Source organism: Dermochelys coriacea, chromosome 8 (assembly GCF_009764565.3).
Source record: "Dermochelys coriacea isolate rDerCor1 chromosome 8, rDerCor1.pri.v4, whole genome shotgun sequence".
Taxonomy (NCBI): domain Eukaryota; kingdom Metazoa; phylum Chordata; order Testudines; family Dermochelyidae; genus Dermochelys; species Dermochelys coriacea.
Genome location: NC_050075.1, coordinates 15,349,940 through 15,377,814, shown reverse-complemented (window position 1 = coordinate 15,377,814; position 27,875 = coordinate 15,349,940). Strand labels below are relative to the sequence as shown.

At 44.6% G+C, this 27,875-nt stretch overlaps 2 long non-coding RNA genes across 3 annotated transcripts in view; both read right to left on the bottom strand.

Moving 5' to 3' along the window:
• The window catches only part of LOC122455583, a 65,666-nt gene extending 40,010 nt beyond the window's left edge, over positions 1-25,656 (bottom strand). The window contains exon 1 of one of the 2 annotated variants that reach the window (XR_006273891.1): positions 25,302-25,656. This is a non-coding gene — a long non-coding RNA (uncharacterized LOC122455583). The remainder of the gene's footprint in view (positions 1-25,301) is intronic. The other variant, XR_006273892.1, reaches the window with a different exon arrangement.
• On the bottom strand, positions 315-4,919 carry LOC122455586. The gene is made up of 3 exons (XR_006273895.1): positions 4,743-4,919; positions 2,493-2,530; positions 315-820 (listed from the first exon to the last, which is right to left on the bottom strand). It is a non-coding gene; the product is annotated as an uncharacterized LOC122455586 (long non-coding RNA).
• Positions 25,657-27,875: the final 2,219 nt, after the last annotated feature.

Genomic DNA, 27,875 nt, shown 5'->3' with positions numbered 1-27,875 from the left:
ATCATCAGTGCTAGAAATTCATACGGTAGAACCTCAGAGTTATAAACAGATTGGTCATCCACACACCTTATTTGGAATCAGAGATATGCAATTAGGCAGCAGCAGAGACAAAAAAGAAGAAGAATAAAAAAGCAAATACACAACAGTACTACTAAACATAAACTACTAAAAATATAAAGGGAAAGTTTAAAAAAAGGTTTGACAAGGTAAGGAAATTGTTTCTGTGCTTGTTTCATTTAAATTAAGATGATTAAATGCAACATTTTTCTTCTGCATAGTAAAGTTTCAAAACTGTATTAAGGCAATGTTCAGTTGTAAACTTTTGAAAGAACCACCATAACGTTTTGTTCAGAGTTCTGAACAACCTCCATTCCCAAGGTGTTCACAACTCTGAGGTTTCACTGTATTTAAAATACTTTGAAAATCATTTATGTATGAAACAATTTTAATTAAGTAATGCATAGCAACTTAACGTGCAATCAGTGTATTCAAAATGAAATGGAGCTTGCCTATTTTAACCATGAAGTTGAGGAACCAAAATTTAGAGCGAACCCTGAACTGTACAGAGAAGATTTGTGTCACGTTACTGGTTGTTACATCCTGGCCCAGTCCCACACTGTACAGTCATCAGTCTGTTGTGAGTGGACCCGTTTGCTGGGTCCCTCGTGCTTCCAGCTGGGTCTGGGTAGAGTCTAGTATCACTTCTAGCTCTGGGTTTATAGGGCTCCAAACTCTTGTCTTACACCATTCTCTGGGGCCTGGGCACCACCACCCAGCCATCCTGGACCCCAAATATAGCATCTGAGACCTCCGAGACAACCTGGCAGGAAAGCAAGGAACCCAGGCTTAGCAAAGAAGTTTCTTTACCACAGACACCACCTCTAAAGCACTCAAAGGTTAGAAATCTTTGAAAACAACCACCACCAGAGTCCTGAGACCCACCTTCCCCATGTCTGACCTCCCACCTGCTGGGACCAACACAGCTACAACAATACTGCTCCCACCTCCTGTGAGTCTAAGTCTGTCAGCATTTCCGGCTGCGCAGAGTCCCTCCCACCCCCTTTCTCTGTCAAGTCCTTTGTATATGTGGCAATGGTCACTCCCCTGCATACAACAGTTCCCCTGTCTCTATGCAATCTGCTCCACTACTATAGGAGATCCAGCCCCCTCCCTGGCCAGGTTTTCCCCACTTGTGTAGAAAAAACATTGTTCCATGGTGGGGTAGGCAAGCAGCTGAGAGTGATTCCAAGTAGCTGGTCCCATATGGCTCTCAGGGACAGTCCTTCAATGAGGTGTCAAAACACCTTTCCTGGGCAGGGCAGCTGTCTTGAATATCATAAAGTAGATTGTTTGGGAGTATGTCCAGGCTGGTTTTCCACGCGTAATACAAAATGGAGTTCATAATTTGATGCAGACATATCCAATTCTGTCACACCAGTTTCCCTTATTGTTTTTTTCCAGATGCTCATTTCCAGAACTAATGAGTCTAACAACAGGGACCTGTCAACAAGTGATATCTACTGTGCAATATCACCAACCGTTAAAAAGCCATGACTGAACCCCACCCCCCAGATCAGGAGATTTTTTTTAAAGTAATAAATGTTGGGTTCTTATTCATGTTCTGGATTTGAGCTTTGGGGGAGGGGGGGGTGTCACATTTTCAAGCTATTCTCTGTAAACCTGAGGGCTAGAAACTTTTAAATAAAAGCAGAAATTCTTATGTATTCACATGACTCCCGGAATGGGAGCTTTAAGGAAAATACCAAATATCATGGGACATGCAATAAAATTATAAGAGCTGGCAACACTTCAACACCAGCCATTCCTAGTGAGTACTTTTTATATGTATGTAGTTTCCAAAATGACAACACAGGACTTTTAATCCCAGGGAATCCAGTGCATCAGTCCGAAGAAGCCTGTGTTGTTAATTCATAGTTTACAAAATTGCACTGATTGTTTACTTGCACTAATATGTTTGAACATTGACAAATTCTGAGAATTAATTTCCTTCCAAGCATAGTAGCTGCTCAGACATGTAAAACATTTTACAGTAATGTACACTATATATTTTTAATAGGTTAAACTCTTGAGACTGCTGTTCAAACAATATTATCCAAGTAATCCAAACAACAGGCTTTTCAACTAAAGGTCAGAGGAACAAATCCCGGTTTACAAATTTGCAATGCAACACAAGGCAGACAAGTCACTGCCAAGTGAGGAGAGAGATCTACGGGACAAAAATGAGCAATTGCCCATCCACTAGTGCAGCTTCCTTTTGCCCGGGAGCTGGATGTTGTTTAAACTGAATGGGCCCTAAAATTTGAGATATGGAATTTTCCTCTTTACCCGCTTGCAGCTTGCCTAGTGCAAACTCTTATACATACAGAATTAAAGTGACCGAATTTCTTGTGACCTTCAGTCCTTGTTCAAAGAAAACAAAAACTATCACAAGGCTTTGCAAATTCAGCAATCGTATAGTAAGCAGCAATAACCTTTGAACTTCATATGGTCTTTGATCTTCCTCTCGAGTCTGCAAAAGCAATTTTTAAATGGGTGATCACCTATGAAGTCTTTGAGAGGAGCAACAGCTAAGCATGAAAGTAACAATTTAAGATTCTCTATATCCACATTATATAGCCATCCAGGTAGGAAGCAGGGTGTAGCCAGAGTGGGGCCTGGGCTACATACACCCTTTAAGTACATAAATTTGTTAAAAGGTTGTTTTAAAAATAAATAAATACTTGTTAAAGGGATGTACGGGGTGATATTCAATGTATTTGGAGTTTTAATTGTTTCTAATCATTTACAATATAAATGATTTACTGAGACATCATTGCTCATCCACCCTAGGTTGGGATTCACCTAAATTTTCTTTCTTAGCTACATCACCGGTAGAAAGCTGCACACATATTGAGTTGCACTCTGTTCTTCACCACCTAGACCTGGGGGTCCAACATAACTAAATGACCATGTACTGTATGGCTTTACAGTTGTTCCATATTTGTGCCTCTTTTTGACCAGTCCCTTTTAGTACAGAATAGCAGATCAGTGAATAGAACTGTAAAAAATTTGGGACCAGTAGGGGTATTCATCCAAGATGGAACGCAAATCCAGACTGACCAAAATGCACTGACATTGAGAGAGTTAAACCATTGCCAGCCCTCCCAACTAGACTGGGTCTACACTCAAAATTTTGGTGAATTCTCTCCCACCACTGGTATAGCTCCATTGTTAGTAATAGACTAGGTGCAGGTGCTTTTTCCACTATGTGGTCTAGACCTGCTCAAAACGATGACTCAGAGAACTGTAAGTGCAGCAATGATATCAGAATCTGTAGTTTTTCCAAAGGGATGGGAAAGAAAAATAATGGAGACATACAAACCTTTGCACAGCTTTTGTAAGGCCAGCAATAAGGCTGGTTGAAAAATAAAAAAATAATTTAACAATTTCAAAAGTTTAAAGTTGTGTGTGTTCTGCCTTGTTTTTTATATTTTCAAAAAACGCTCGTGAAATATTTTTAAAGTCAGTTTTTGAAAACAGAAATTTCCCCTCAAAATTTCAGTTTTCAAAAATGATGGGGGGAAACCCAAAAGGAAAGATGAAAAATGAAAGACAAAGGAGGCAAAACCAAAACAATGAAAAATGAGAAATGAAAAATTCTGAGAAAAATGTAAAAAGAAAAAGGAGTACTTGTGGCACCTTAGAGACTAACAAATTTGATGCTCAAATAAATTTGTTAGTCTCCAAGGTGCCACAAGTACTCCTTTTCTTTTTGCGAATACAGACTAACCCGGCTGCAACTCTGAAACCTGAGAAAAATGTGAATAGAAAAATTTCAAACCCTGAATTTTATTTTTATTTAATAAGCCACTTTTCAACAATAAAACTCTAATTAAGTTGACCAGCTCTGTGCTGCGATTGCTTGGAAACAGGACAAAGCTAGAATCCTGGGGCCAAATTTGGAGTTGCACCTATTTGTGTCAGCAGAGCGGTTGGCCTTTGGATGAAAAAGCATTTGGAACAATGGCATGAAGACTAGTTGGCCATAAGCAGCATGTAGAGGTTTAGGCCGCATGAAGCCCACCACAGTCAATGGAAAGCACATAGTTAAAATCCCACACTGCTCTGAAATTTTACAATATTAGAGCCCAATCCCATTAGAAACTGTGAGCCTATTCAAACTCCTCCTCAATGCCCGTCAAATTTGCATAACACAGAAAGCGAGCCAGAGCACAGCCAACTGCAGCTGGGGAGACTGGTTATATTCTGGTTTAGGAATATCTGTTTTTCAGCTGCTAGAGTGGGCTCAGGAAATTCTGCTGATACAGGCCAGAAAACTAGTTTGATGTGTAACAGTGGTCCAATCAGTCAGGGCTATAGCCTGAAACCAATGCGTCTCTGTTCAAGGACGATAAGCCAAGCCCAGGAGAACATCCGGAGTCACTTCAGATAATTGTAGTGCTCTTATGGGTTTGGGATAGGGCTTTTACGCTCAGCTTCATTAACCCAGGAATTATTTGCCTTGTTTACTCAAGAAAAACTCCTTAGCTGGTCTATAGTTTGGCTCTGCCTTCTAATTTTCTGTTTTCCTGCGATTTCCTGGAAACATAAACTATGTTTGCCAGCCTGATAATACAAAATTTATGGAGCAAATAACATCTACAGGAGATCTATGGCTAGGTGACCCAGCCTACCTGACTCCAAAGATAACATGATACTATATAATTTAATGTTTAACTTACACATTTAAAGGAACAGCAAACACTTGTCTTCTGTAAGGCCTTTCACGGCAGCCAACCATATCACTGCTTGTTGCCTGACCACAGTTGAGCTTGTTCTTTGAAATCACATGGTTTGCTGTCAGGGTGTCAAGTTACTGTTTTATTGACGTTATCAAAGTTCTCGTAGTCATGGTTATTAAAAAAAAAAAAAAAAAAAAAGAGAGAGAGAGAGAGCTACTAGGAGCATGGTTCTACCAGATACTGCCAAACTCAGAAGAGAGAGAAGGAGATCTTTTGTATGACACAGAGCGTGCCACATATCCACTCGTAGTTATTATTTTAAGATTCTTATTTTTCCACATGGCCATTGTCACAGTTATATTTCTTCAAAGTTATAATTAAAGAAAGCTCCGGAGCACTATTAGCTATTTCAGGAATAGTGTGGGCTAGTGGCTTTATCTTGGGAATAGGAACTACGAACACTAATGTTCTAATCCCAGCATTGCCACCAGCTTGTTCTGTTGTCTTGGGCCAGTCACCACTGGTGTGCCTCAGCTTACTCATCTGTAAAATGGGGATAATAATTCTTGGCTGCCTACCTAGGGTGTTGCAAAGAGAAATGTGTGTAAATAAGTCCTAAATATTACTCCTATTTCCATTTCCAGGCAGAAGTCCAGTGTGATGATGCATTTTGAGAAGTAGGCAATGGCAGCATTTGGACAGATGAGAAAGCAGGAGGCTTGGGAAATCTAGGTCTTCAACAGGCATCTTGAGTGGCTTAGACAAGTCATCTACTCCTGTGCATCAGTCCCCTGCCTATAAAGTGCAGGTGATAATACTGCCCTTCCTCAGAGAAGTGTTGTGGGATAAATTCATTGATATTTGTGCAGGGCTCAGATATTCATCACCATGAGTCTATGGCAGGGGTTCCCAAACTTCATTGCACCACGACCTCCTTCTGACAACAAAAATTGCTACTTGACCCCAGGAGAGGGGTAGGGCCCAAAGCCTTCAGCCCCAGGTGGGGGCCTGTAACCTAAGCCCCTCCAGCAAGGACTGAAGCTCAAGGGCTCGGGTTTCAGCTCTGGGCGGTGGGGCTTGCGCTTGGGCTTCAGCCCTGGGTGGTGGGGTTTGCAGGCTTCAATAAGTCTAACACCAGCTCTAGCAACCCAATTAAAACAGGGTCGCGACCCACAGTTTGAGAACCGCTGGTCTATGGTGATGGGGCTATATGCATAGATAGATATTAGAGCTGATCGGGAATTCACCATCAAAATGCGTTTTCAACGGGAAATGCAATTTCCACAAAATCAACATTTTCCATGGGCACACCTGTGGTACCTCATGACAATGGTGCATCATGGAAGATGTACAGTCTAGACCAGAGAGGAGAATGGGGATATGTGGCACCTGACCTACAACTCCCATAAGGCACCACAGCAGCTCAAGGTGACATAGATTAATACTGAACCAAGCTGAAATGAAATGTTTTGATAATGCTGTATTATAGTTTTTCTGAACTTTCCACTCCACAAGAAAACAATGATTGATATTTCTACTATTCATCCCACTTCGATGAAAACACATTTTAAATATCATTCCCCATGAGATAGAAATTCCAATTTTTGACTAGCTCTCATAGATCTAATAACACTGTTAAATTAACCAATTAAGACATAATACTCTATCTAGTATAGCTGGCTGTACACCTGGCTGGTGATCACATCCGGCCAGAAAGATTCCCCCGGTAACTGAATATACCCCTGTATTCACACCCTACACACTATTGTAATGATATTTGTACAAAATATGCCTTGTGAGCTATCATTTGAAAACTAACAACTCAATGGTCAATATGGTGAAACGTACGTAGCAACATGGTGTGTAAAATTATAAAACCCCCATGTCTGATGTTAAAGGCATGTTCAAACTCATGTAGCCCCAATTAGGTAGAACTGGTCAATTAGGTAAACCTGCCTTAAACAAAGGGATATGTGTTTACCTCAATTTGCAAATAAGCTGTAATGAATCTGAAAGAACAGGAGCATGAAGAAAGAAGACAAAGATAATCTGCATTTCATCATGCACAGGTGAAAAGAAACAGCATAACACCTCTTCTTCATCAGACTTCATTCATGTCTCCTTGCTCTCAGCTGGAGAGAACTTTATCTAGAGGTCACTCTCAGGACAATGCATTTCAAAGAGTGATTGAACAATAAAAGGGCAAAAAAAAACCCCAAGTTCTCTCTCCTGCTCTTTTCTACTAAGACAACAACAAAAAAAATAGCTGTTGAGCAGATCCTGGCCTGAGAATTTGGTCGGGATTGTCCTGAAAAACTGTGGTAAGAACTTAGTTTAAATGAACTTCCGTTCATTTTCTTGCAACCATTTCTGACTTTAATGCCTTGTACTCACTTAAAATCTCTTTGAATTTAAATAAACTTGTTCTATTGTTTAATCAAAACTAATCCACTGTTGTGAATTGCTCGGGTAATACCATTTGAGGTGGCAAGCTGAAGTACCTTGATTCCCTTAGAGGGGCAATGGATTTAATATATCTGGACTAAGAGTTGGACAGTGCTAAACATGTTTTTCAGGAGAATCTGGGACGGAAAGGGTGTTGGGGTCACCCTGTGTGTCATCATCCAGGCTGGGAAGCCAGAGTGTGACTGGACAGCTAGCAGGCTGTTTGCGAGCAACCCAGGTGGGAAGCTACAACAGCAAAGCATTGGGAGACCCCCAAGACTGCAGGGCAGGGGGTGACAGCTCCTCACTGATCTGGATTGCATCCCATTATGTCATACCTCCACACCAGAGCAATTCCCCAACTGGCCAGTTAAGCTGGCTTTAAGCTGTTCTCCACTACTGCCTTTACAAGGGATAGGGTCTGGCCCGACATATCTGTCTGTCTATACACACACTCTCTCTCTCCCCTCCTACCCCACAACAATCCCATAGGGCCACTTTGACTAGTATTCTGCAGCTTTCCTCCCTTGGCAGGAGCTAGTCAAAGTCGTAGTCCTCAAACTGCCCAGGACCAATCCTCCTCTCACTGAAGCTAGCAACAAAACTCCTATTGGCTTGAATAGTGCAAGGGCAGGCTGCCTGCTCATGGATAACCACCAAGAGTAGGGTCAGTCTCCTCAAGGCAGGAGGGGAGAGAGGGGCCACAGCCACATATAACTTGTACTGAGCATGCTCACGGGCAGGGCTCAGATGTGTTTGGTGCGGCACATTTTTTAAAGGGCTTAACAGGCTACTTTGGCCTGTGGTCATCATAGCTGAGGGAGTGCGCTCAGGTCAGGAGCAGCAGCCCTGGGAGCTCCTTTTAGGGAAATGTGTGTCCCAACACCAGCAGCAGAGAGTAGCCAAACAGCCACACTTTGGCCTGCATTTGGAGGACACAGTGTGTGTCAATCACTAAGTGTTTCTCTAATAGCTATTATTCCAAGCATTAGAGCAACCACCAGTCAAAACCTTTCCTATGGTTGATTCACTTATTATGGCTTCATCTCCCTGTTGTCATGGAAGCTGCTCCGAGAAACAGTCACCGGTAAAGGAAACCAGGGGAGTTTACAACACAAAAGCCAAACCAAACAAAACTCAGCTCTAGAGTTGTGAAGCAACAATCAGTGGTGCTCTCTGGGACCATAATCTCTCCTCTACTCCAGACACGTAACACAGCAGCGCTCTGGCTCTCACCCCAATCCCAGGCTCAAAATGGCCTGACCGCCCTTACAGCAGCGCAAACAATTCGTTCTCCAACATGCCAGAGTTTTGTATTGCGGCAGCACCAAGAGGCAGGGATCAGGGCCCTGTTGTTCTAGGTGTCGTACACACACAAAACAGAAAGACAGTGCCTGTCCCAAAGAGCTTGCAGTCTCAGTATACACAGCTGGGGATAAACGGACTTCACCATCATTTCAGTAACTGTGGTCAATACCTGCTCCAACCAGCTGACCTGGGCTGAGCCCCATTCGTTATCACCAGCCCATATGTTTCCCAATGCAAACCAGCCGTCTATTAAGGGGAATTCTTAATATTTTTTCCAAGTGTTTGTAGCCCCACTCACTCCAGCAGCTTCTCTCTGAAGATCTGGATTGCCATCAAGCAGGCTGATTTTATTTGTATCCTATCTGGCTGCAGTGGCAATCATTTCTGATTTGGGAAGAGCTCGGCGCCGGTCTATACAATTTGCTGAGTAAGAGAACCACAGATCAAAGTTAATTCATGCTTTTGAAGACTCACAGAGGCTCTATATTGCCCTAGCTCCATATGCACAAAGGTCCCTACATGGGAACAAATAGCAAACTAGCATGACAAAGCCAGCAGGACACTGTAAAGGAATTTCAGCAAATAGAAACACACAAACTTTGAAAAAATATCCAGATTAAATTTGTGGTTGAGCTGTTTAGGTCACAACATTCTTCTTTCTTTTCAAAATATGCCAAGCAAAGACTGAGCTAATTATAGCTAATGTACCAGTCACAAACTGAGTGCATAGGAGGGAGACTGGTTCTAGCATTCCCTAAAGAGCAATGGTTAATCAAAACAGGCAAAAACAAATTAAAAACAACCTTCCATTAAACTGAAGTTAAGATTGTAAATACATATTAATTATTTCAAACAGCACTTAAGAGAATACCGTTGCTCTCAAAAATAGCCCTAGAAATTCTGGAAATTCTAAGGGAAGGCTACACTTAGATGAAAGTCAGTGGGAGAAATCCTGGCTCCATTGATGGAAAACTCCCATAGACTTCAATGAGACCAGGATTTCACTCCAGATTTGTTGGGCCTCAAACCAATTTGGAATCTCAGAGTTATTACTGGGGTGTCCCAGAGGCTATAAAAATGCCAGGGACAGAACGTGGCTGCTCTAATGCCCTTCCATGAGAGAGAAATTCCTTAGCTACAAAACTCAGTTGTGGCAATAATGCCTCACATTACCAGTGGGACTCCTTGATTTAAAATGCTCCCTGCCCCAGTCCTGTGGGCATGCTGCATAAGGGTGCTCTTACTGCTCCAGACTCCAGTGGGGAAATTAAAAAAGAAGCAGAGCCTGCTGATGTTGAAGCACATGTTGCTGACCTGAGACAACTTGCCTCTGCTCATACCCTGGGAATAAATTTTCCCCAGCAGTTTCTCCAGTGACATTCTAGAATGTATTTGGAGGCTGTAATTTTAAGTTATTGGGTGGGTTAAGATGCAGGCTGTGGTAGGCCCCAGCTTTGTTTTGTTTTCTGATGTGCCATTGAACTACACATATTCATCCAACAAAGGAAAAGTGACCTTGCCAAAACTGAGATGGGGCTGAGACTACTACAGAGATTCTAACATTTCCAAAGCTAGGTTTCTAGATGTAAGGAGGGGAACAGTCCCGCTATTGTGGGGAACTTTCCTGGCTTCTGCACTACCCCGGTGAAGTGGGCTAGCAAAAGGATCTGAGTCCTCGCTCCCACTTCCTTTACCCAGTGGTCTCCCTGCCCTCGAGGGCTCCCCTTCCACTCTCCTGTCTGGCAGAGTCCATTTAACCCCAACAAGGCTAGGCCCAGGATTTCTGGGGGGCTCGACCTCCAACTCTGCTGTGGTCACCTAGGACAGGGGTTAGGGTGTCCCCACTCCGGGGTACTCTCTCTGCACTGGACACTTCTCTGACCCACTGACCATAACATACAATTTAAAGCAAATACAAGTTATTAAATCAACAATTAATTTTAAAAAGAATAAGGAAAAATGGGAAAGGATAAAGGGAACCCATCACCCCGCTCTGTGGCAGGGAACCTCACAAACAGTGTCTCTGGAAAGCCCGGGCAGTTCACAGTCTGTTCTTTATAAGTCTCAGGCCTTCTTCTCAGGCCCTGGCTGTGCTGCAGGGATGCTGTGGGTTGGACACTTGCTCTGGTGGTGGCCACATGCTCTCAGGCTCTAAGTGGTAGGACCCTTCTTCCCAGTGTCACCCCCGCGCTGTTGGGGTTACGATCCAAGCCTGGCCTGCAGAGCCTCTTGGCTGAGGCGTCTCCCTGTGCTGGGCCCGCTGCCCAGGGTCCCCCTCGCTCTCCCCAGCTGCTCACCGCACCCAGCTCCAGACTGCTCCAGCCCCAGCTCCACCGCTCTGTCTCAGCACTGCTGCTGCTGCTCTGCCTCCAGCTCCCTGGGCTGCTTCTTTGGTCCCTCTGGCTCTGGTTGCTGTAGCTCTGCTCCCAGGACAGTCTGCTCTGCAGGCTGCTTCTGTGACTCTGCTCCCAGCACTGACCTGCTTCCTGGCTGCTTTTCTGGCCCCTCTGGCTCTGGTTGCTGCAGCTTTGCTCCCAGGGCGAGTCTGCTCTCTCTGGGCTGTGCCTCTGGCTGTGGGGCTGCAGCCCTGCTCCCAGCACAGGGGCTGCTCTCTCTGGGCTGCTTTTCTGGTCCCTCTGGATCTGGCACAGCTCTGCTCCCCAGCTCAGCTTCGGCCCCTGCTTTCTCCTTAGCTCAGCCCTCCCTCTGACCCAGGCAATTCCCGCTCACAGGGAGGACGGGACCTCCCTGGCCTCCTGACTCCCTGATTAGCCTGCCCGCCCTGTCAATCAGGCTGACCTGGAGCATTGGCCTCTCCCCATTGTTCCTGGGGACTATCAGTCTCAGGGTCCTGATTCCCCATCGACCCTTCCCCCTTTTTAGTTCTGGGAGCTAGAAACTAAAACACCCCCACTGAATGTTAGTCAGGAGCAACAGTCCCCTTACATAGAGCTAGGCTCCTAAACCCACACTGATGTCTCCATCAACCCTGAATCCTTAATGATAGCCTTCTCATTTTGCATACATCTCAGGAAGTAAAAACAGACCAAAACAGCCACAAGAAATCATGCGCAGGTTTATAACGGTGTGCTTTTTAGCCTATATTGACAAAACTTAAAAATAGTGAAAGCTGCACTGTATTAAACATTCACACAGCCCGACATTAAAAAAGGGATTCAAAGAGCACTATCACAGACTGGCAGTGTAAAAGTGCCTTGGGCTTTTCTTTTCAAATCAGGCATAAATCAATTGCCAGCCATCCCTATTAGCCAGGTAAATACACAGAAGCATACCACTAAAGCAGCTTTTAATGTCTATTTAGTTAAATCATTTCCTGGCCACACATCCCATGTGTCTGGCACTGACTGCACAAGCTGTTTTTTATTAACATGGAGAAAAGGCAGGCAGCTAAGAATTAATTCCTACACTGCAGCTCTGGAGTAAGCAAAGACTCTTCTCAAGGGGTGATGGGAGATCTTTTGGGGAAGAAGTAACCCAGCCCATCCTGTAGCGTGGGCAGGGTGTGCCTCCCATATTCATGCCTGTATTGCAGACTTGTGCATATATTATTTTTATTAACCACAATTCTTGTTTAGAGGAAGGTGATGCAAAAGCTACATGGGAAGTATTGCACAACACTATTTACTGCTTCTGAAAAGAGTAAAGAAATCTGATGTTTGCTGCTCTGTTTGCTAACCCCCTGGTCTGTGGCTTTTGTTAGCTGCTCAGGTGTAAAAGCATCTGGGATCAAAAAATAGTGTATCTGAGTGGAACTGACGCATACTCCCCTGGTCCCTAACCATGCAAGCCCTTCCATGAGCTCTGGGAGGAACAAAGGATGTCTTTTTCCTCTGAATCATTTCTTCCCTGTTGCACTTTCCCTGCAGGGGTTCAGGTGTAAGCTACTTCTGACCCAATCAGCACTAAAAAATGCTGGTTCCTCCACTCCTCAGTTAAACATCCTTCCCCTGCAAGTGGCTTTGGGATAGCAGCAGTTGGGAAGAACTTGCAGGAGTTGTGCCGCCCTGGGACACAGGAGGGGGCGGGATGTCCTTGTGTATCAGTGACTGAACCATTTTCTTATTCCATGGAGTGGGGGTAACACTGCTTCCCCCCAGGAAGCGATTGAACAGAATTGTCCAGTCCATGGAAATAACCCATGTAAAGGACGATTTGGCCTTCTAGGTTTTATAGCTTCAATGGCCAACCTCCTCTTGCAAGATCGTAAGTTCCAGGCTCATGGGCAGTACTTGGTACTGACCTGCTCCATGGTCATAAACCCATCGTTTTCAATTGCAGCAGCACAACTAAATCAAATCTAAACCCACAACAAGGGAATGGATTTAAATCAAAGCACAAAACGCCGCTAAATCAGTAATACGAATTTACAAGATAAAGAGGAATTGGGAAATGCAAATTCAAATGGCCAAGTTGGACCTTTAAAAATTGGTTGAAGATGGATACTAACGGACTTCTAGCAACAGATTCACTATTAAACCCCAGTACATTCAAATCCAGGTAGGTCTATTTGTGCAAGGCAAGCTGCAGACATGTTGATCTGAATCAGCATTTCTTCTAGGACATAAAGCAGTATGTTGAAGTTCAAATCAACAGGGCATCATCATGTGCCTCAAGTATCTTTTGTAAACCATGTGCAAGATGGAGAGAGCTGAGGGCAATTCTTTGTAAGTCATTTGAGAGACACACTGCACTTCCATAAACAATGGGATAATAGTGTCAATAATGTAAGCTTTCCATTGAACAGCCTCCTGGGAAGCTGTTATCCTTATCGCCAACTGGGAATCATTAACCCTACAACTGAAAGTTCATCCTCATACAGGTTGGAACGTAGTCAATGAAGCTAGATAATACCCACTTTCCCCACATTTATATATTTAGAGTTCACTTCTCAGAAGGCTGAAGCCTAAGGTCTGTGTAAGTTTGAGCGCATGCAGCTGCATGGCTACTCAGTTGTTGCCATTGTCCGTGCCAGGGGGGCTAAATATCCATTTGTACACAGAAAAGCATGATTTGCATTAGCAGTTCTGTGGCGATTGGACTCGGATGTATGTGACCTTCCATTGAGTTCAATGGGAACTATGTCCACCCAAAGGCAGAATTTGGTGACAGACAGGACTGGACATTAAATATGGGTAGAGTCACACTAGCAAGGATGAAAAAGCAAACAAAACAAACAACGCTCTCCCCCACTCCACTGCCATCACCAAGAGTTTTGGAAGGGCTATAAACTAGAGCTCACCAGACAATGACTATACCATCTGGCAGAAATTTCCACTGAAACAAAAACTAATCTTTTGAATGTTTTCACCAAACCAGAATTGTGTCAAATGCCTGTTTTTGGATTGAAACCGGCGTGTGCGTACATATCCATGCAGTCCCTCGTGGTTAGGGCACTGGCCTGGGAGAATCTGCCGGATTCAGAGCATCTCTAAGTTACATGCACAGAAGAATTACTTTACCCACCACTGAAATACAGCCTCCCTTCTGGGGAGAAACATGGCAGCTTTTAACAGCTGACAGCAATGCTAACAATGGCTTTGGACAGGAAGTGAAAAGTATCACATTCAGTTGCCTCTGCGGAAGGAATTTTAGGTGGACAATGTACAATTACCCAAATTACTGAACAGTAATAAAAATGCAGAAAAGAGAAACTAGAGACTCAAGGTGTTCTTTGTTCCAATACTCTCATGTTCTAACCATAACAACAGTCATGACATGATGCAAAGGCAAAGCTTGTCTGACATGTAAAACCATGAAATAAACAAAGCAGCTCGATGGAATCGAGGTCAGGGTGGCCAGTTGTTATTCCGATATTTCTGCCTTATGAGAAACATATTAGAGACTGTCACCTTTCCCGAAACAGGCTGGCAGGACAGGTTTTACAGCACTTCAGATCAGGTTACCCTGTGCTAATTGGTGGTGGCCCAGGGAAGATAGTAAACCTGATGTTCATAGCACTATTGTGCTATGGAGAGACCTTTATTCAGGTTAATCATATGTCTCATTGTGATTAACTTTCAGACAAGAAGAATACTGTTGTATAACTACAGCAAGGCGCCTCAAGCAGAGTTCACTTAACACTTGTCCTTTCTCCCACAGGACCTTTTAGCTCAGGGGAGTGTAGTATCATTTTAAATAGCTAATAAGTCTTTTATCTGTAGGAGGAAGAACTCCATGGCCTAATGTGAATTTTCTATCTCTAACTGCTGTGATCTTATATGAGGCTCCTATTTGGGACATGCCCACTAAGATCAATACCCTTGAGTTGCTTGTATTCATCTGAGAATGCAGACCCCATTAGATTTCCTATTTGGGCTTCTAATCCTAGGGAATGAGAACAGCAATTTAAGTGGAAATTGTGGATAATGCATCACCTAAATAAATACAAAGGTTGTACAAGGTGGCAAAAAGTTGGGACCTGACCCAACTCCCATTAAAATAACTGAAAGACTTTAATGGGGCTTTGACAGCTTCCCAAATGGAGAAGAGGCTCTTGCCTTCATATCATTGTAGGATTTCTCTTTTGCCTAAGTTCCCCTTCTTTGTTTTTCATCGATAGATCCTCAGGCATCTCTCTCTCTCTCTCTCTCTCCATCTCCCCATGGATATTATACTTTCTCTACCTTGTGGAACTATAAACATTGAATTCTATCTTTAAAGCCTGAGTCTGACCTTATGATTCTGTCAGGTTTTTCTTGTTCTCTTCTCTCTGAGTTGACAGAGACTGACTACCAGTTTTATTATCTGATTTCGAGTCTCCTAAGAAGTGCAATCTAATCAGCGTTAAGTCGGCCATTATTATATATCCAGGAAACCTGCTTGAATAGATAAAGAACATCCTGGCAGCTTTGGCTGGCAGGTGGTTTTTTTTTTTTTTTTTTTTTTTTTTTTTAAAACATGCACCTTAGGTTACAGCTACATGGCTTGAGGACAGCTGGCAGTGTAATTGAACTAATGAACTCGCTAATTTTGGGGCTGTCCCTTATCATAAAGATATCACAAGTATTTAGTGTCACACTGTACGTTGTGCACAATGACACAGAACTAGTAGGACAAACAGCAACCATATGAGATTTAACTGGAAAGCAAGGCATTAAATCTGACCCTACTTTATAAATAATAGAAGGCTGGCTTCTACCACCCTTCCTAATGCTGAGTAGATCCTTATACTCAGCAAGTAATCCCACTGAAGGATAAGGTATTTCTTAATACGAGTAAGGATGGCAGAATCTGGACCATAAAACAATATGGCAAGAACACCACCATAGCAAAAACACCTGTCCCCCATTGCATCTATACATTTCATAGCTGAAGATAGACACTAACGTTACTGCCATAGACAAAGTCAGTGATAAATGATCCAGGAGAACTCAGATAAAGTAAGGACCGCATTAGGGATTAAATAGTACCCCTCATCCAAAATCTAATGCTAAACCAAGACAAAACAGGTGATTCTATGGCAGGAAATAGTACAAAAAACTTCCCATTTGCTTTCCCAGAGGTCAAATGATTTCTTCCTGACTCTGTAAGAACCATCAGAGAGTACAAACTGTCCTCCACTTTGGAGGAAACCTTCAAACAGACCCGCCAAGTTCATAATCAGAAGGAAGCTGCCCATAGACCAGGACCCACCAGCTCAAAGTAGCATCAGACACAGCACCAGATGCAAAACCTGCCAACATATCTCTACTGCTACAATGAGCTTCCTGTGTGTGGGCTGAGATACAAACCCAGCAGGAAAAATTCTGGCTGTGACAAGGAGCGCAATCCCACTATTGCAGCTCAGTCCACCGCTCTGTTGGAAGCACCTCCAGGGTAGTTTGGTCTCCATGCTGGTCATCTGATTTCTGTAGAGTCTCAATGTTGAGGATGAACAAGAGTGCGAGTTGCAATGGTCGTGGTAATGATCTGGCCTTCCTGGTGACATCCCATTTCCTTCCCCCACATTGCAAGTTCACCTCCAACCTCACCTCTGTCCTACAGGGAATTCCTTTTTCCATGGGTAGTGGGTCTCAAACTACATTGTGTCACACTGCTGCTGGGCTGAACACCTTTCACCATAATACACTACAGCAGCCACTGCATTTGAGCTCATATTTGTACAAAGGCTTCCCAAAGGTACCTGACAGCTGGCCCATGAGGTGCGGGATGAAACCATCAAGTGAAACATGGTCGAAAGAACAGGGTGCTAGAAAACACAGGTGAGAAAGAGACCTATGGGTCCTCAAATGAGTCTAGTGGAGTCCTAGGACAACCTCCCTTGCTTTAAGTGCAGCCCTCCTGTGTGTTAGCAGAGCACAGGACCTGCATACACACCGCACGCTTTCTGGAGGATCTCTCTCTGCTACTTGCAGCCAAGCAGCAAATGTTTGAATGTTTTCTCGATTGCTATTATTGCTCAGTGAAAAAACTGCACAAATGAGAGACCGGTGGGACAGAGCCTGTGTCTTGCAAGCATTCACAGCGGCTGTGAAGTGGTAAGTGTCGCTGCTACCGCTTTCTTTCCCCTGCAAAGGCTCGTGATGAGGCAGGAAAGGGTTGGGTGGGGTGTCAGCTTGAGAACAAGTTGCAGCTATATGAGATGAGAGACAAACATCCGAATTCTCAGAGCAACTGAAATCTCCTCATGCAGCATATGAGACGCAGCCCCACACAGCACCCACTGGAATGTGCTGTTACTGATCTCACAGTGGCATACGCCCTAAAGCAGTTTGCTGGTTTCCTCCTGGCATGACGCACCATGCAACAATTATTGTATTTTCCAGAAAACAACATACACACTTCAACTGAGTTTTGACCCTAGAAATGAAATATGTGGCGGGAGATTGCAGGGAGCTAGCCCTGTGGCTAGCTGGTAGGTCTTTGCTGCCATATCAGAGAACTGGGGTTGGGCTCCAGTCCTGGGGCCCAATTCACCTCTGATATAAGTCCAGTGGCTTCAAAGGCATTATCTCAGGAACGAGTTTGGCTCTCTGGTGCCGAGCTCCAGTGAAGGTAGCATGCTCATCCCCAGGGCAGGAGGGAGAGCTCAACCCAGTAAAGGAGTTAATGTGGGGACAAACTTGGTAGTGGTTCAAACAGTAGATGCAGAGACAAGCCCAAGCCCAACTGAATCTGCTGTCCTGGTTTCCATTATGTAAAACAGCTGTTAGTACAAAGTAAAGACAGGGGAAAACTCCCCTGCGGGGCACTTCTGGGGCCTGCTGCAGAATACAGGCTGCAGCACCCCAGTGGAGAGGAGAGATAAAGAAAGGGGAGATGAGATTCAGAGGACACCACCATCTGGGGCCACATTCTGATTAGTTACATGAGGGCAAATCTGGAGTAATGCCACTGAACTCAATGGATTCACTCCACACTGGTGCTGGTATAAATGATCAGGATCTGGTTAGACAGTATGGAAGACATGCTGTTCCAGAATCTCCATCCCACCTGAGCTTTACTTCAGGTAGGAATGGAGTGGTGGGGCTATGGTGGCCATTAGCCACCATTGTTCCTTCCCTTCTGGAGTCATCTGGGGCCGATGCAACTTCCAACACAGCTTACAGCAGCCTTGTGCCTGCTCTAAGTGGAGCTGACACATAACAACCCCTACATGGCTGTTACACTGGCTCAAAACTGCACTCTCCACAAGGGCTGTCAAGCGATTAAAAACATTAAAAGCAATTAATCACTCTGATAAACAATAATAGAATACCATTTATTTAAATATTTTTGGGTGTTTTCTACATTTTCAAATATATTGATTTCCATTACAACACAGAATACAAAGTATACAGTGCTCACTTTATTTTTTTGATTACAAATATTTGCACTGTAAAAAAACAAAAAAAATAGTATTTTTCAATTCACCTAATACAAGCAGTCTAGTGCAATCTCTATCATAAAAGTTGAACTTACAAATGTAGAATTATCTACAAAAAATAACGGCATTCAAAAATAAAACAATGTAAAACTTTAGAGCCTACAAGCCCACTCAGTCCTACTTCTTGTTCAGCCAATCGCTCAAACAAGTTTGTTTACATTTGCAGGAGATAATGCTGCCCGCTTCTTGTTTACAATGTCACCTGAAATTGAGAACAGCCATTCACATGGCACTGTTGTAGCCAGCGTTGCAAGATATTTATGTGCCATATGCGCTAAAGATTCATATGTCCCTTCATGCTTCAACTACCATCCCAGAGGACATGCGTCCATACTGATGATGCTTGTTTAGCATATCTGGCATGTAAATACCTTGCAATGCCAGCTACAAAAGTAGCATGAGAATGCCTATTCTCACTTTCAGATGACATTGTAAATAAGAAGCGGGCAGCATTATCCCCTGTAAACGTAAACAAGAAGTAGGACTGAGTGGACTTGTAGACTCTAAAGTTTTACATTGTTTTGTTTTTGAGTGCAGTTATGTAACAAAAAAATTCTACATTTGTAAGTTGCATTTTCATGACAAAGAAATTGCACTAAGTACTTGTATGAGTTGAACTGAAAAATACTATTTATTTTGTTTATCGTGTTTACAGTGCAAATATTTGCAATAAAAAATAATAATATAAAGCGAGCACTGCACATTTTGTATGTTGGGTTGTAATGGAAATCAATATATTTGAAAATGTAGAAAAACATCCAAAAATATCTAATACATGTAAATTGGTATTGTACTGATTAACAGTGCAATTAAAACTAATTAATCACAATGAATTTTTTAATCCCAATTAATTTTGAGTTAATCGTGTGAGTTAACTGATTAATTGACAGCCCTACTCTTCACCCAGACCCCTTCTCACCCATCCCTGCCCCCCAACCCACAACATACTCTGTATGAGAAGTGGCTGGGGAGGCAGTGTGGAGTTCTACACCAACCAGGGAATTCCCTTGCTACAAGGGTATTCCCCTGCAGGGCTTGATTCTGTTAGCCCTTTTATGCTGCCAAAACAGCATCATGGATCCACAGTGGAACACAGAGTCTGGAATACTGTGTTTTGTCTAACGTAGACAGTAGGTTCCTTGTGGCAGGGAATTGTGTCTATTTTAGATCAGGATGGTGCCTAGCACGCCGCGGAAGGCTTCGAGAATAGACGAGCAACAACAAACATGACTAGTTTTTTGAAAAAAATTCCCTTGCAAGTCATCACTGATAAAGCAAGACAATGAAAACCAAGTGATAAACTAACATTAGAAAAAGGGCCCAAACAAGGACACTCAATGATTTCCACTCAATTTCAGTATTAAGGACACCCAGAAAATAAACACAAAGTCAGTAAAAGAGAGCCAACATTACTGACTGGAGCTCAGACCATTGCAAGCCCAATGGGCTTATCACAAACCACGATGCCAGTTAAGAATGTGTGCATATTTCCTGACTGCCTTTTGTTTCTTTCATGTAACCTGCTTCACTTTGAATATGGATATTCTTGCAAGTGCTACTGCCCTCTACAGTTCCAGGAGAGTCATCACAGCAGCACATTACAGCTCATTGTAACCTTATCATGCAAGATGGCATGTCTTCTCTTAACCTCTATTTCAGTCGCTTATATCTTTCCTTAAGTCTCCTGAGCAGACTCACCTCATGGTCTAAGTAAGTAAGTCTAAGCCCCACAGAAAATTTCTTATTCCTGGAAAATTTGAAGTAAATCCATCCAGCCATTTTTGGAGTTAGCCCAGCATGAAAAATTAAATTGTGTGATAACCCAGGGTCTCTGACTCACAATCCCTCATTCTAGCCAGCAGAGACACGGCCTAACCCAGATGGGATGCTTGTTGACCATCCAGATGTATCAGGAAAGCACATACATCAATTTCAAAAGCCCTTTAGAGCGTCAGCCAGGTCCCTTACTCAGGTGTCTACTGAGGGGGAGAGCACAAAGACTCTCCTCCCTCATGCAGCCCCCGTAGGGACTATGCATAATTGCAGCTCTTGTGCTCAAGTGCAGAAGCTGCTTTGAGTACTCCTCATGGCTCACATAATGTCCTAAAGGGGTGGGGAGGAGGCAGTCACAGCCTGGCCCCCGAAACAGGAACACCACAGAGGGTGGGATAGGCTGCACGCTGTAACAGGGTGTAGAAGGGGGCACGCTCCCCCTACACACAGGAACGCTCCAGGAGACATTCCGCCTCCCGCTACTCCCTCTAGGATGGTACTGCTCTGAACCATCCCTTCTTCTGGGTGGCAGCTGAGCTTACAGGCCCAAGCTAGCCCTAGTATCAACAGGAATACAACAAATTTCTATTAGCTCATGCATGCTCAGCTAAACCATTCAACACTCTGAGTCCCCTAAAGCTTAATACAATTCTCCTGTGGGGTCGGAAGCCACAAGGAAGATTGTTTTTTCTCCTAATGGTTTGTATTTTGAGCCTAAAATTAACCCACTAAACTGATCAATACAGAATTAGAGACATATTGAGCCAAGCTCATCCCATTCCCTGGAGAAAGCCTACTGGCTTCAGCCTGGCCTATTGCTTCTCTCATATCCCAAAGCCAGCTCACCGTGCAGTGACAGAAGGTGACAAACAGGTGTACAGTGTTGGCAATGCAGCCTTAACCACCTTAGTCCTAGTTTTTGGGAAAACCGATCAATTAACTGGTTTCCCTTCCCTCGCCGCCCCTCCCCTCACCCCCGACATCAACAGTCCTGTTACGCTGGTTGTAGCTCACCAGCTAAGTAGGGTTTGCCAGGCCAAGACCAGGCTGGGAAGCTGCCAAGAAAAACTGGGGTCTGCTGCAGGAAACAGTGGCAGTGACTTAGTAGGTGGCACTGACTTAGTACTGAATCAATGCTCCTGCCTCAGGATGCTGTTGTGCTTAGCTGGCCTGTTACTTGCCTCCCCCAGCCTCCAGGAGCTGCTCTCTCTGTTCTGCTGTTGAAGGAGGCCTCCAGAGACAATGACTCCTCCTTTGGCACAATCTCACCTGGCATGATCTCACCCACCCCACCTGTCGTGTCTCTGCTCTGCAGGTGGTGCGGTTAGCCTCCCTTTCTCTGATACACACATGCACCTAGGCCCGGGGTAAACAGCTCTTCTACAGTTCCTGAGGCACGCTCTCATTTGCTTTTCAGAGAGTAAATGAGTGAGTGACATGTCAGAGTCCGTGAAGGATGGTCTTGTGATGGAAGAACTAGACTAGGATTCAGAAGCACGGAGTTCAGTTTCTGCCACTGACCTAGGCCAAGTCATGCCACCTCTCTGTGTCTCAGGTCACCATCTGTAAAGTGGGGGTAATCATTCTTCCTTCGTCTGTCTTGTTTAGTTACCCTGGGTTGGTACAGCACTCAGCTCAACATTGGCCAAGCTCTGTAGGGGCTATTGTATTTACTCCTGGGGAAATTCTGTGCCACTGTGTGCACATAATTCATATTCATAATTCTGCATATTTTTTTTTTGCAGAAAATAGCTTCTGCTGGAAAGTTGCTGCAGTTCTGCCTTTTCCCCACCAAAGGGCACTGTGCCTTCTTCACAGTGCCTGTAGGGCCAGGTCAGGTGACAGGAGATGTGGAGACAGACAGCATGGGGCAGGGGCTGAATGGGAGTGGGGGTGCAGAGCCACATGGGGATGATGAGAGGGGGCTGGGTTGAGGGGGTGCAAGGACACATGGGAACAGGGGGGAGTGGCTGTCTGAGTGGGGGTGGAGGGATACATGGACAGGGGGTGCAAGTTCACATGGGGACAGGCAGTTGTGCCTGACTGAATGGGAGAGGCTAAGGGTCAGCCAGCGTCTGGATGGGGGAAGCTCTTTAACAATCCTTCCCCATACCCCCTCCCCCAAAAAATCTGTTCCATACTTTTCCCACCCATACCCAACAACCCTCCAAGTTTAAACCCAGGCTATGTCCCAGCAATTACTGCCCTCTCCCTCAGCTCCTCCATTACCCCTGCCTCCGCCAAGCCTTTGCACTGCTTCTGAGGGGTATGGGAAATAAGGTTCTGTATTGTAGTTTAAATGAATTGTTACTCAGACTTCTGTATTAATATGCCTAGTAAGGAATCTATTTGTCCAAAAACATTTCCTGAATCTTTTTTTTTGTTGTCTGTATTGTTACAGACATACTTGCTGACAGGTATTTTGAAATAAATTACCAAAATAATTGAAACCGGGGTGATTATATTGTGTTATTTTTGACAAATAAAATATGTTGAATTTTAATTTTTTGGTGCAGAATTCCCCCATGGGTATGTAATATCCATAACAAATGGAAACAGAGTGAGTGAGGGGCTACTTAGGAAAGTATTTGTGAGGAACAACTAAGGCATGGGGCAGGCAGGGGAAGGAGGGGAAGACTGTTGGGGGTGACACAGTGAGAGGCTGGAAGTGGGGGTTAGAACACCACAAAAAAGTGGGAAGAGAGACTGAGCGTGCACACAGTGTAGGGAGAGGAATGGGAAAGGGAAGAAAAAAGGTAGACTGAAAAGATTTCCTCGAGAAGAAGCAGGAACAGCAGACGCAGAGGGGATATCATTCCATTGCAAGATTATTAGAAAAAGTGAATGTCAAATATTACAAATAAAATCCATACAACATCCAACGTGATGTAAGCGACAGAACCAGAGCGTTACTAGTGTATGAATGCTGGGTGAGAAATACCTTGTGCTGTGGAGGCAAGTTAAAAAACAACACCATCCCCAACTGAAACGCTTGGCACAAGCAACAGCAGACACGGCTCTCTATAATTCTATCAAGTCTGAAATTGAAGGAGACTTTGGAGAAATCTCCCTGCCTCTGCTGGGGTTTCCCTTAACTCTGGTTAGTTCTCAATCTACCCTGCTAAGCATGACATATCTCTGTCTCATGAATGGAAGTTTTCTCTTCTCTTTAGAAAACACCAGATTGCACCATGTCACAAGTATTTCCAGAAGCATATGAAGGAGGAAGAGAGCCCAGCTGCCTTACAACCACTTTTCCCAGATTACTGAAGATCTCCTATTTTGTTCAAAGAGACATTGCCCAGCCTGTTCAAACCTGCCAGGCCAAAGCAACTAAGCATATCCAGAGACTTTAAATGAGTATGGATTTCGAAATGTACCTGTTAATGAGGAATTGTAAAAATTGACTCATGTGGGGGAGGGGAGAAGCCACAAACTTATGCAGAATTTAAGGGCTTTTTTTTTTTTTAAAATATAAATGTATATTACTGGCCCTTATGGTTACAAAGGCATTCTAATGTGAACAAATGTAAATGGGTATTTTCTTGAGTCTGCAAACAGCTGGTTCCCATGTGTTTGCTGCTATTCATAGATCTGCCAAGCAACAGCAGAGTGTAACTAATATAAATGATCAATTTCATTGCCACTACTCAAAATCCTGGGGAGGGATGTGGCGAGATATGCCAGTTTCATGCTGCTTCTGCTGCTTCTTGAGAAATTGCTGAGCAGCAGTGAAGTGGAACACTGGAGTGATTCTACCCTGCACTAGCCTGCTGCATATTAATTGTCCATGTGGACTCTGCTGACATGCATCAACTGTTCATTAGTGTGCTTTGATTAGTCTCATTTCCAAGAGGACTAGATCAAAGCACACTGAAGAACAGTTGATCCATGTCAACGTGAACAGTAAGTCTGTGGCAAGCTAGTGCAGAGTAGATTCACGCCCTAGCTTGCTGCAAACTAAATGTTTGTTTAGACAAGCCCTAAGTGCTTCACAAACTAATTAATTTCTCTTCACAAAACCCCTGTCCCTGGGAGGAAATCCTGATTTCCAATACACTTTGATATGACAACTAGACATCTGCTTCACCCACACCTGTATCAGCCCAAGGCATGGGAAGAGAAATAGAAGCTATCAGGCTAATAACGAGTAGCCCCAGCCTTCAAATGGACAATGGAAATTAGCTACAGGAATGGTTTGCTAGGAACAACAACAAAAAGACACCTTACACCAGCTGCCCTAAAGAAACTCTACCCCCACCCTCTCCACCGCTTCTTTCCCTCAGCCCCCTCGCTTCCCCCAGCCCCCCCTCCCATCCCCCTCTCCTTTCCCTCGGCCTCCCCTCCCATCCCCCTCTCCTTTCCCTCGGCCTCCCCTCCCATCCCATCCCCCTCTCCTTTCCCTCGGCCTCCCCTCCCATCCCATCCCCCTCTCCTTTCCCTCTGCCCCCCTCGGCTTCCCCTCCCATCCCATCCCCCTCTCCTTTCCCTCTGCCCCCCTCCCTTCCCCTCCCATCCCATCCCCCTCTCCTTTCCCTCTGCCCCCCTCCCTTCCCCTCCCATCCCATCCCCCTCTCCTTTCCCTCTGCCCCCTCCCTTCCCCTCCCATCCCATCCCCCTCTCCTTTCCCTCTGCCCCCTCCCTTCCCCTCCCATCCCATCCCCCTCTCCTTTCCCTCTGCCCCCCTCCATTTCCTCTGCTCCCTCAGCCTCCCCCACCCCCTCGCCTTTCCTTTTGCCCCTTTGCCCCCCCCACCATTCTCTCTGCCCTCTTTGGTGCCCCTTTGGTCCATCTCCCACCCCCTCCTTTTTCTCTGCCCCCTAGGCTTCCCTTCCTACCCATACTTTTCCTCTGCTCCCACAGCCTCCCTCTCCTTTCCCTCTGCCCCCTCGGCTCCCTTCCTACCCATCCTTTCCCTCTGCTCCCTCTCCAACTCCTCTATCCTTTCTCTCTGATCCTTCCCACGCAGCCCCACCCTTTCCCTCTGCCTCCCCTTCCCCCCCCTTTCCCTCAGCACCCTCTTCTGCCTTCTCACAGTTCCCCTGTCGGATCAATGGAGGATACAACCTCCCTGAGCTGAGTCTCAGGTGCCGGAGATCTCCTCGGGGCTGCCCCCACTTGGAATGAAAGTCAAAGAAACCCTTTACCTGCACATGCATCTCCTCCTTTCAGCACAGTCTTTAGAGAGCCCCTGTGGCGATCTGGTGGGGGTGGGACAGAGCAGGCAGGGGGGCAGATGCTTAGTCTGGTCCAGGCTGTACCCACAGGTTCACTGCTATTTCCAAATGTCTTTAGGACCCCATTTCTTAGCACACTCCCATTCAGAGGCCGACTCTCGTTGCTTGTGTTCCCGAGGTGTGGGCTGTTGGCTGTGAACCCCAACTGGGCTGTTTTTCTCTGCAGTCAAAACAAAGGCTGGTGACTTTCACTTTTCCTTTAGGCAGCATCCTCCAAAAATATAGGTGGGGGAGGGAAGAGAGAGCTGTGCCTGGGGAAAGTGAAAGTGCACAGGAGGGAGGTGAATCAACGGCCTAGGATCTAATTCAGTTTGGTACACAGAATTTTCCCAGGGATTATTAAACTTCACAAAAAGAAAAGGAGTACTTGTGGCACCTTAGAGACTAACAAATTTATTAGAGCATAAGCTTTCGTGAGCTACAGCTCACTTCATCGGATGCATTTGGTGGAAAAAACAGAGGAGAGATTTATATACACACACACAGAGAACATGAAACAATGGGTTTATCATACACACTGTAAGGAGAGTGATCACTTAAGATAAGCCATCACCAACAGCAGGGGGGGGGAAGGAGGAAAACCTTTCATGGTGACAAGCAGGTAGGCTAATTCCAGCAGTTAACAAGAATACAGAGGAACAGTGGGGGTGGGGTGGGAGGGAGAAATACCATGGGGAAATAGTTTTACTTTGTGTAATGACTCATCCATTCCCAGTCTCTATTCAAGCCTAAGTTAATTGTATCCAGTTTGCAAATTAATTCCAATTCAGCAGTCTCTCGTTGGAGTCTGTTTTTGAAGCTTTTTTGTTGAAGTATAGCCACTCTTAGGTCTGTGATCGAGTGACCAGAGAGATTGAAGTGTTCTCCAACTGGTTTTTGAATGTTATAATTCTTGACGTCTGATTTGTGTCCATTCATTCTTTTACGTAGAGACTGTCCAGTTTGGCCAATGTACATGGCAGAGGGGCATTGCTGGCACATATCACATTGGTAGATGCGCAGGTGAACGAGCCTCTGATAGTGTGGCTGATGTGATTAGGCCCTATGATGGTATCCCCTGAATAGATATGTGGACAGAGTTGGCAACGGGCTTTGTTGCAAGGATAGGTTCCTGGGTTAGTGGTTCTGTTGTCCTATCCTTGCAACAAAGCCCGTTGCCAACTCTGTCCACATATCTATTCAGGGGATACCATCATAGGGCCTAATCACATCAGCCACACTATCAGAGGCTCGTTCACCTGCGCATCTACCAATGTGATATATGCCATCATGTGCCAGCAATGCCCCTCTGCCATGTACATTGGCCAAACTGGACAGTCTCTACGTAAAAGAATGAATGGACACAAATCAGACGTCAAGAATTATAACATTCAAAAACCAGTTGGAGAACACTTCAATCTCTCTGGTCACTCGATCACAGACCTAAGAGTGGCTATCCTTCAACAAAAAAGCTTCAAAAACAGACTCCAACGAGAGACTGCTGAATTGGAATTAATTTGCAAACTGGATACAATTAACTTAGGCTTGAATAGAGACTGGGAATGGATGAGTCATTACACAAAGTAAAACTATTTCCCCATGGTATTTCTCCCTCCCACCCCACCCCCCACTGTTCCTCTGATATTCTTGTTAACTGCTGGAATTAGCCTACCTGCTTGTCACCATGAAAGGTTTTCCTCCTTTCCCCCCCCTGCTGTTGGTGATGGCTTATCTTAAGTGATCACTCTCCTTACAGTGTGTATGATAAACCCATTGTTTCATGTTCTCTGTGTGTGTGTATATAAATCTCTCCTCTGTTTTTTCCACCAAATGCATCCGATGAAGTGAGCTGTAGCTCACGAAAGCTTATGCTCTAATAAATTTGTTAGTCTCTAAGGTGCCACAAGTACTCCTTTTCTTTTTGCGAATACAGACTAACACGGCTGCTACTCTTAAACTTCACAGCGTTCGCAGACAGGGGACAGGCAGAATGGGCAGGGGAGGAGAGAAAAGAACCCAAAAGCATGTCGGGGGACAGGATATGAGGAATTCAAATTCTATGGGGGTAGAAGACGGTAAATTAGAGTGTTTCAGGCTTGGTAGTGGGAGAAAATCCCTTTTACTAGGTCAGAGAAATGTTTTCCTGCTGGGTTGCGTGAAGCCTTATACCATATTGATCACCATGCACAGTGGCCTGGTTTTGATGCATCATGACTGGCTCTCATTTCCAGACAGGGAAACTCAGACTGATTCTCTTCTCCCTTTCTATTTAGAAAGTGCAGAGAGATTTTAAGCACTGTGTTGGCTCTACCCAGAGCCCTGTTTCTCCTAGTGCATCTGCCACTGGCGGCAACAGTGAGAAACAGGACTGGTCAAACATTTTCCTTCACAACTGTTTTTCCCATGGAAAATTGGATTCACAACTAAATGAAATTTTTCACAAATATCTGCTTTCTCTGGAAAACTTTTTTTTGGGGGGAGTCAAAAAATTAAATGTTTTGGCAT